Below are 9,726 nucleotides of genomic sequence, written 5' to 3'. Positions count from 1 at the left end.
GAGAAAATTGCAAATATAGTCAAATGTTTTAATGACTTTATGAAAAATAGTCAAAAAAAACCAAAATTACAAATATAGTCATGAAAATCGCAGATGGATTAAGCCCATCTGTGATTTTACATTTTTATACGCTTAAAAAAAGGGAAATCATAAATGGACTGACTGAGTCCATCTGCGAACGTACAAGTCACTAAAGCACATTTGCGCTTTAGCGACTTGTAGGTTCACAGATGGACAAGTAAAATCGCAGATGGATTGAATCCATCTGCCTATTTTTGTAATTTGTGTTTTTTTTTTTTTTACTATTTTTCACAAAGTAATTAACATTTTTGACTAAATTTATAATTTTCTCAGTAATTAATAATTAGCTTAATTAATATAATTATTAAAAAAACCCACACTTCCTCTCTTTATTCCTCACCGGATGTAATTTCTCTCACGTCCTCACACATCTCCATCCTTGGTTCGTCGCAGTCACAGCCATCGCCGATCTCATCTTGCTTTCCTCTGTTAATTGAAGATCTGAACAAAGCAATGGCTCCCTGTCGTTCATAGATCCGAACGATATTTATTTTCTCCCTCACGCAATCGAGCAATAATCCATATATTGGGAAATCTGAAAAGGTATCGACGAATTTTCCTCCATCAATGGTCGAGTCGTCTGAAAATTCTATCATTAATTTAAAGCAAGTCAACTACAATCAATGATATTCTTGTCTGATCTTTCAAGTAATTGCATTTGTGATTTCAGTATGCTTCGGTCGATTCATGCATAACAAGTATTTCTACTTTTGGATTAATCGATAAAAATGTTGCTAAAATTTCTTTGCAGTTTTCTCTTTCCACCCAACCAGTGATTCTCTGTTTAAGTATTGATTCCCGTTCTTCATCATCTGTGCACTGTTTCTCCGGATTCTGATGCTACTTCTTAATAGGTTTCAGTTTTAATTATACTAAAATTTGAGTTTGACCGGTTATTAAGGTGATTTAGTAGCAATTACGTTATTTTCGTATGCTAATTGTGCTATCTAAGATCTTCTGAAAAGGAACCACCACCGATTCTTATGTGCTTTATTCGATCATCATCATTGTGGCACCTGCATATCTTAAACGCCTGTTTTTAGGTTTGATTTGGCTGGATTGTGTGTGTTATAATGGAAGACTATGGAGTTGTTGAATGATAGCATAGAAATTGCTTTTGTTTCTTGTGGGAATTAGTTTGTCAATACTAAATGTGTCATCTGTTAGTTTTTCAATTGCAATATCTATTGATTTCTATCGTTGTCGTTCATATTTACTGGTTTTGTTATCGCTTCTTGTTAAGTTCAATTGGATTCGTCTTTGTGTTCCTGGAAGATTGTTGGAGTTGTGGACGAGAATTAGTAAAAATCACCTCATTTCTTCTTGAAATTAGTTTTGTTGCCTATAGGTTTTTCAAAATGAATTAGCATCTGTTCTTATCCATGTTCTTTCATTCACTGCTTTACTGCATTGTGATGTTCGTAAAACAACATTGTTGCACCTACCTATCTTAAAGTGCCGATTTTTATGTTTAATTAAACCCAAACTTCATGTTTTGTTGGAAAATGGTTGGACTTGTAGAAGAGACTTGGTAGAAATCAACCTGTCTTTCTTTTTGCACCAATTATGTAGTTGGTAATTTTTCTGATTACGATGTGAAGTTTTCATTGTTTATTGCAGCAATAATTAAATATTATGTCTTCCATCCGAGTAGTTGATTATGAGATAACGTTTAAGTCCATTTTTAAATGGATGCTTCACAGTTTTGTTCTTGATTTCTCCAGGTACACAAAAAGGAAACCAGGTGATACGAGACTATAAGATCAATATTATCTTGGTTTAAACAAGTCAAAAAAACTGAAGGTTAATGAATTAAACTTTGGCTTCATTTGTGATTTCTAATTAATTATTCTTTTTGTGATCATTTAATACTCGTTTAAACAATTTGGTGAATCAATTTTGCTTTTGTTGTAAACTCTGAATTGAATTGTGATTTGTGATTGGTGACTTTAAATGACATAAAATTATGTTTGTTGTATATTTACCAGATGACTATAGGCATAATTTTAAAGTTATATCTTATATTCTACGTTAAGTTTTGTAAAAAGGTAGAGTTAATATGTATGTGAATGCTAAAAGCTAGACCTGACAAACACGCATGTGTTGCCATGTCAAAATCTAGTGGGTGTTTGGGATAGTTTTTTAAAAAAGTTTATTAGCTTTTTAAAAAGCTAATAAGTTAAAAAAGTGTTTGTCTATTTAAAAAACGCTTTTTAAAACAGCTTTTTGGATAGGAAAAATTAAAGCTTTCAAAAAATTGAAAAATCCTAACTTTTTAGCTTTTTAACCATTTTACTCCTGGAAAAGCAGCTTTTCGCATCCAAACACTTTTTAAAACCAGTTTTTCCTAAAAGCTATAAGCTAATAAGCATTTTTCTTAAAAATCACTTTTGACATAAAAAAGCTAACCCAAACATACCCCTAATAAACAATTTATTTACGTATGAATAATGAACAAACAGCAACAAAAATATGTTAAATGCTTTTATTCACATTTGAATAACGAACAAATTATAACAAAAACCTGATAAGCAATTTATTCACATGTGAATAACGAAAAAATCACATATGAATTACATGTGATTCACATATAAATCACATGTGATTCATATATAAATTACAAGTGGATTACATATGAATTACCTGTGATTCACATGTAAATCACATGTAATTTGTTATGACAGAAGTATACAATCAACAAAATGAATTGAAATAAAACAAACGAAATTCAAAAATATATAATATACAAGAATTGGTTTACAAAAAAACATACTTGAATGTTGATGTTTACAACAGAAATACAAATACGAAATTATGTAGATTGAGGCTTGCAAATTGCAGTGTCCTAAGACAGAAATTTCCCTGGTAGGGATCTGTCTAGAGGATACAACAATCAATCCAAGAAGTGATCTTGAATCTGTCGAAAAGTCTGTGTTCCCTTCATCTTCAGAGAAAAACGAAATTGCAAGAGAATTTGTGGTGATGATTTCTATAACCCTCCACCAATGACAGAAAACATGTATTTATAGGTATTGATTATGACAGTTGGAAACTGTCAAAACCGAAAAGAACTCCCAAATACATGTCATTAGTAATTACGAATTTAATAAAAAATAAAATTAATTTTGTAATTAGGAAAAAATATATTTAACTAATCAGTAAGACCCTAAGAGCCCCAAGGCCCAAGGCCCATCTTTTGACCATTCAATATTCTCTTGATATTAGCCTATTTTGAGTCCAATTAGGCTAGTCCAACACCACAACCCAAGCCCAATATGCTTAACCAATTACTTGATCCATTTGATTAAATGAGTGGGACAAGACATATAAGGTGGGAAAATGTTTTCTCTTCCACCAATGTGGGATAAGTCCCACATTGTAAAGCAAATTTCCAACAATAGCCCATATTTTCTATTCAAACTCCAAGAATACCCCACATTTGAATAGAAAATAAGTGAACTTTGATATTCAAATAAGGGAAGTAAGATATGACATGCATTTGAATAGGTGTTGTGAAACTTGAACCTTTCATAGTGAGTACTACTTGGATCTACTTTGTGGGTAGTGAACTAGAGTCTTGAACTAACCACTTTTTATAGTAGAATAAAAAACAAGAAGTATCACACATATCATATCTAAGCATAGATAATTTCTTACCGTTGTGTTCATTTCGGTCGTGAACAATCCTTTCTTCATGAGACTTTCAGAGAGCTTAGCCATATCAGCTCCCAAAGATGTGACCTCACATCCATCTCACATAGGTAATGCTAATCTGGAACAATCCGTACTATTCCACTATAAAAGCTATCAGCATTATTAAGAATAAATAATTCATCCCTATATCATCAACGGAAAAACACAAAATAATTATCATGGGAGTGAGCATACCTTTGTGTTAGTGCTTCTTTGAGTCTTCCCCAACTAGTTGTCCTATTGAACCTAGACCATGGGATCTCCAATGTTGCTAGGTTAGGTTTCCGCCAGGTGGTGACTCATTGTGTTGGCTTTAAGCCTATTCCCCTCGATGTGAAGAGAACTTGCTCTCTACTAAGGCCTTTTGTCAAGGGATCAACTATATTTTCCTTTGACTTTATGTAACTAATGGAAATGATTCCATTCTTCAGCAAGTCTCTGATTGTAATATTGTAACGACGTAAATTTTCAAAACAATTTTTCATTTTAAAACATACTTTCATTCACACAGTAATCATAAAAACATAATGTGTCCACTGTAACATAACAAAACATGTCCCAAGATCTCAATATCATAAACCCCATAAGTGTGTACGGATCATGTCGGCGCCTTCCCGCGATCCTCGCTAGTACCTGAAACACATCACACAACAACTATAAGCATAAATGCTTAGTGAGTTCCCCAAAATACCACATACCATACATACGCCACTCGAGGCTACCGCACGACCCTCCGGTCGATGTGTCTCAGCGGGACCCTCCAGTCCCGTAGCTCGTTGGACCCTCTGGCCCGGTCATAGCTCGTTGGACCCTTCGGTCCGGTCTGTATCGTTGGACCCTTCGGTCCGGTCTATATCGTTGGACCCTCCGGACCGGTCTATACAACACATAGCATACATATATCACAATGCACATAATCCCATACATACACATAGCACACAAGACCCTCCGGTCTACACATAGATACCACTCTAGGTAATGTATAGTGAGAAGACTCACCTCGTATGATGTCTAGTAACTCACGTGCTCGATAATCCTGAATCTCGAAACAACGACCTAGCCCCGCCTAATCACATAAAGTAATTATTTCAAATCATTAACGGCTCTCAAGGCTAGACTAAATCCCTTCCTACAATCCCACAGAAGGGTAAAAGACCATTTTACCCCTCCTTGACCCAAGAGTCCAAATGTTGACCAAAACCCTAAAAGTCAATGAAAGTCAACGCTCAAACTTTGACCCGACTCGTCGAGTGCACAAGGGCGACTCGGCGAGTCCATGTGGGTCCTCTGAATCCCTTCAGTCTCTCTTAGCTCGTCGAGTCATTCTTCCACTCGACGAGTTACACCTGACACGAATCGTGGGGCAACCCCGACTCGACTCGTCGAGTCCGCTCATGGACTCGGCGAGTTCATTCCATGCTCACACTCAAATGACCTTCTGAGGTCAGATCTGTTCATTGAATCCATAGATCTAACCTTCCCAAGCTCAATAAACACGTAAAGGTTCGAACTTGATACTCATGCAACGTCCAAATGACTCTACTTGATGATTTAGCCCCAAATACAACATCCTAAGTCCATTTCTTCCATAACTCCTCATAAAGCAAGATGGAATAAGTTCTCTGGACCACTATGGATCCAGATCTGATATCTAAACATGATGAGGGACCATATTCTCAACAAATCAACCCAATAAAGGGTATAGAAAACCCTAGATCCATGGATTCTTTAACAAAACAGAAAAAGGATCGATTTGCTACCTCAAGGATGATGTCCTCTGCCTGCAATCCACAAATAAGCAACCTCCTTGGCCTCCTCTAAGCTGGAATCAACTTCTTCTTGCAAAACCAACCCACAAATGTGACGGGTTTTAGGTAAAACAAATAAACCAGAAAACAATTCCTAAGTTCACATGCAACCTATTTTGGATCTATGTTTTAACTATTGAACATACAACTTTGAATTGCAAAACAAGAACCTTAGAGGAGGAGGCTATTTTCGAAAATAGTAAACTAGGGTTTAGGAGTTACATACCTTTCAATTGTTATAGCAAACAATTGATAATTCCCGTATCTTGATCTTGATCTTCTTGGAAGCTTAGCACCACAAGTGTAATGCCTCTAATGGAATCACACCCAAGAACTAGCAAGAAGGAAAGTAGAAGAAGAGAGAGAGGGAGGGAGTATGCAATTCGGCCTAGGGTTTCTTCCAAAGAACAGAGTGGCCGAAAATGTGAGCCAGGAGGCTCCTTAAATAGCTGAGGGATCTAGGGTTTAGGGAAAACCCTAATTATCCTTTGCTTAGGGCCTAAGCAAAACCCAAGGGCCTTATCTGGACCCCTTGGACGAAATCTCTAGGGTTTCCCCTATGGATTTCGTCCACCTCCTTCCAAGGGGGTTCTGGATCCTTCCACTCAACTATTAGTTAATTGCAAACTAGTCCCTGCACTTTATAATTAATTCTTTTAACCCCAAAATTAATTTTGATTAATTTCTTGTTAACTATTAATTAAACATAATGATATCTAATTAATATATTAATCCTTTAACATATTAATAAATCATTTATATATATTAATTTATTAATCTTATAAATTAATATCTCTCCTTTCATAATTTCATTGTCCAGTTGCTAGGTTGAGGGCAACCCAAAAGGACTGTGCTGCTATCAATTCACGTACATACCAATTATAGTTATGGGCTTAGACAACTAATCCAACAGTCTCCCACTTGGATAAGTCTGTAACTATAATTGTTAGTATGCCTTCTAAATTTGACCAGCAAATTGTAACTTCCAAAAAGCTGCTGCCGAACTCTGACCCAGTCAGTTACGTGTCCTAAGATAAGTGATCATATAATCCTTCGTTCTGCTAGATATCCCTAGACAAAAGACATGGAATGTAATCAATCTCTTTGTCCAGAATCTATGTTTCCCGATACCTGATTTGTGATGATGTAGGACTTCTAATTGAACACATCAATTTAGTCCTGGCTGGGCCCAGCACAATACGTTTTATAACATCAAGTTACTGATGCGTTTTCGTATCACCAATGCATGACCGACTTATAAATTACAACTCATATATCTTCGTTTCAAGATTATAAGATATTATTGTCGCAGTATTACTCGTGATGAATTCCATGAAGTGATACTCTGAGCGAGGGTTTATCCAATACTCAAATCTCAATTTCTGAGTACTCATGAACGTTGCAGCAATTCTATTGCCATGTCTATCCTCAGACAATCTACAATCCAGTTCATGACAGTCTTGATTCACTACTTACTTCCAAAAGTACGAGCGACTGTGGAGTTTGAATAATCTTATTATTCGGGAAGTAAAACATGCAAAAATAAAACACAATAATAAACAATTGACAAAAGGCAGAAACCAAACTTATAAATAATACTTTATTATTTAATCGCCAAAAGTCAATTACATTTACTTTGTTACAAGTTTCAGAACAAAACTAATCTAACTACTAAAACTAATATCATCTTTCAGTCCTATGCTGCGAGCATGCTGAATATGCTTAGCCCTACTCAGACCCTTTGTGAGGGGATCTGCTGGGTTATCTTCAGATGACACCCTCTTTACTATAAGATGGCCTTCTTCTACTCTATGTCTGATGAAATGGTACTTTCTGTCGATATGTCTGGTTTTACCATGATCTCTCGGTTCCTTTGTCAAGGCAACCGCTCATTCATTATCGCAGAACAGTTCCATAGGCTCCTGGATGGTTGGAACAACTCCGAGATCCCTGATGAAGTTCCTTAACCAAGCTGCTTCTTTAGACGCTTCACTCGCCGCTATGTACTCTGATTCACAAGTAGAATCAGCCACCGTATTTTGCTTGGAACTTTTCCAAGTAACTGCTCCTCCATTCAGTAAAAATACCCAGCCTGACTGAGAACGGAAGTTATCTCTATCCGTCTGAAAGATGGCATCACTGTAACCATCTACTCTCAAAGTATCATTGCCACCAAGCACAAGGACCCAGTCCTTTGTCCTTCGCAAATACTTGAGTATATTCGTAACCGCTATCCAATGAGCTCTACCTGGGTTTCCCTGATAGCGACTAACCATGCTCAAAGCAAATGCCTCATCAGGGCGAGTACATGTCATAGCGTACATGATCGATCCGACAGCGGAAGCATAAGGTACACGACTCATGTCATCTATGTTGGGTTTTGTACAAACAATCCTATGTGTGCATGCAACCCTAGAATTGGATCTATGTTTTCACTATTAGATATACAACATTATGAACACATAATAAAACCCTAATGATGCTTACTATTTTCGAAATTAACCAAAAAGGTTAGATTACATACCTCTTGTTGTTATATTGTAATAACAACTTAAATCTTGAATCTTCTTGTCTTTGAAAGCAAGCACCACAAGTGTAGTGCCTCTAATGGCTCACAAACACCAAGAGCAAATGGAGAGGTAATAGAGAGAGGGAAGAGGTATAGAATTTCGTCCCTAGGACCCCTTAGGAAGGCATGTACGAATTCATGAGCCTTAGGGGTCTTTATATAGGTGTAGAGATTAAGGTTTCAGTCCTTATCCTTATCTAGTTGCTTGCCCACCAAGTAACAATAAGATAAGACTTGAAATCCCTTATCCTTTATCCTTTGGACGATTTCAAGGATCCTTATCTCCTTGAATTCGTTCAACCCATATTTAGGATAACCATTACCATATTTTGTAACTATCACATAATTACAATTCAGCCCCTCTAGTTTAATTAATTTCATTTTATCACAAAATTAATTCTTAATTAATTATTGACCAATATTAATTAAACAAATATGATTTCTCATTTAATATATTATTCTTATAATATATTAATAAATCATAATAACCTCTTTCTCTATTATTTCTCCAGTCAAGTTGCTTTGGTGAAGGCAACCCAAAAGGACCATGCACAATCGGGTCAAGTACTTGACAAATATGGTTACGGGCTTAGACACTAATCCAACAGTCTCCCACTTGGATAAGTCTAGTAACCACAAATGTAAGTACAACTCGATTAGAAATCGTAGCTCTCAAAGACGCTGTCAAACTCTGATCTTATCAGTAACCTGTCCTTTAGATAAGGGATCATATATTCCTCCATTCTAGATATCGTATAGACGTGAGACATGGATTGAAATCATTCTCTCAGTCTATGTGTTGTTTCCCGATTTCCGATTTACGACGACTGACTAATTGAACAAATCAAATTAGCCCTAGCCCGGCCGAGCATTTACGTTTGTCATCACTAAATCATCGAGGGGCCCACAAATATCGCTTTTATCCCACTTTGGATAAAAGGAACGGATAAACTTCGACTCAATGTTTGCTTGCACTTACTCACCAAATCACACACAACAATAAGTTTTATAACACCAAGTTACTGGTGCGTTTACATATTATCAATGTGTAACCGATTCGCAAGATACAACTCACACATCTCGGTTTCAAGAATACAAGATATTATCGTCTCACCAATCGCTCGTGATAAAATCCATGAAGCGATCCAAGTGAGCGTGGGTTTAATCCAATGCTCAAAATCATATTCATAAGCACTCATGAACGTTGCAGCAAACCTTTGCTATGTCTAATACACTTTAGACAATCTACAAACCAATTCATGACAGTCTTCATTCATACCTACTTCCAACATATGAACGACTGCGGACCGTTTGAATAATTCGATTATTCTTAATAAACTCAATTATTCTGGAAGTCAAAACATGCAAAGAGAAACACAAGAATAATACTAATCCTATATGGTCTCAAACCTTTGAGTATAAATAAAACACCTTTTATTTATCACCATATCGATTACTCATTATCCATTGTTTAATGTTTCAGATAATCAACTTTATAACTCGAATCATAACCACAATTGTCTCATGCTCAAAGCATGCATACTTTGGTTTCCTATGGTCCATACTTTGTGAAAT

General features: G+C 36.1%; 1 long non-coding RNA gene across 1 annotated transcript; it reads left to right on the top strand.

Moving 5' to 3' along the window:
- The first annotated feature begins 414 nt into the window (after positions 1-414).
- On the top strand, positions 415-2,061 carry LOC145133061 (uncharacterized). The gene is made up of 2 exons (XR_013718371.1): positions 415-624; positions 1,806-2,061. It is a non-coding gene; the product is annotated as an uncharacterized LOC145133061 (long non-coding RNA).
- Positions 2,062-9,726: the final 7,665 nt, after the last annotated feature.

The sequence above is a fragment of the Lactuca virosa genome, chromosome 8, assembly GCF_052849685.1.
Source record: "Lactuca virosa cultivar CGN04683 chromosome 8, Lactuca_virosa_CGN04683_v6, whole genome shotgun sequence".
Classification (NCBI taxonomy): Eukaryota; Viridiplantae; Streptophyta; class Magnoliopsida; order Asterales; family Asteraceae; genus Lactuca; species Lactuca virosa.
The sequence above is the reverse complement of the archived record's forward strand: the minus strand, read 5'-3'. Positions and strand labels throughout refer to the sequence as shown.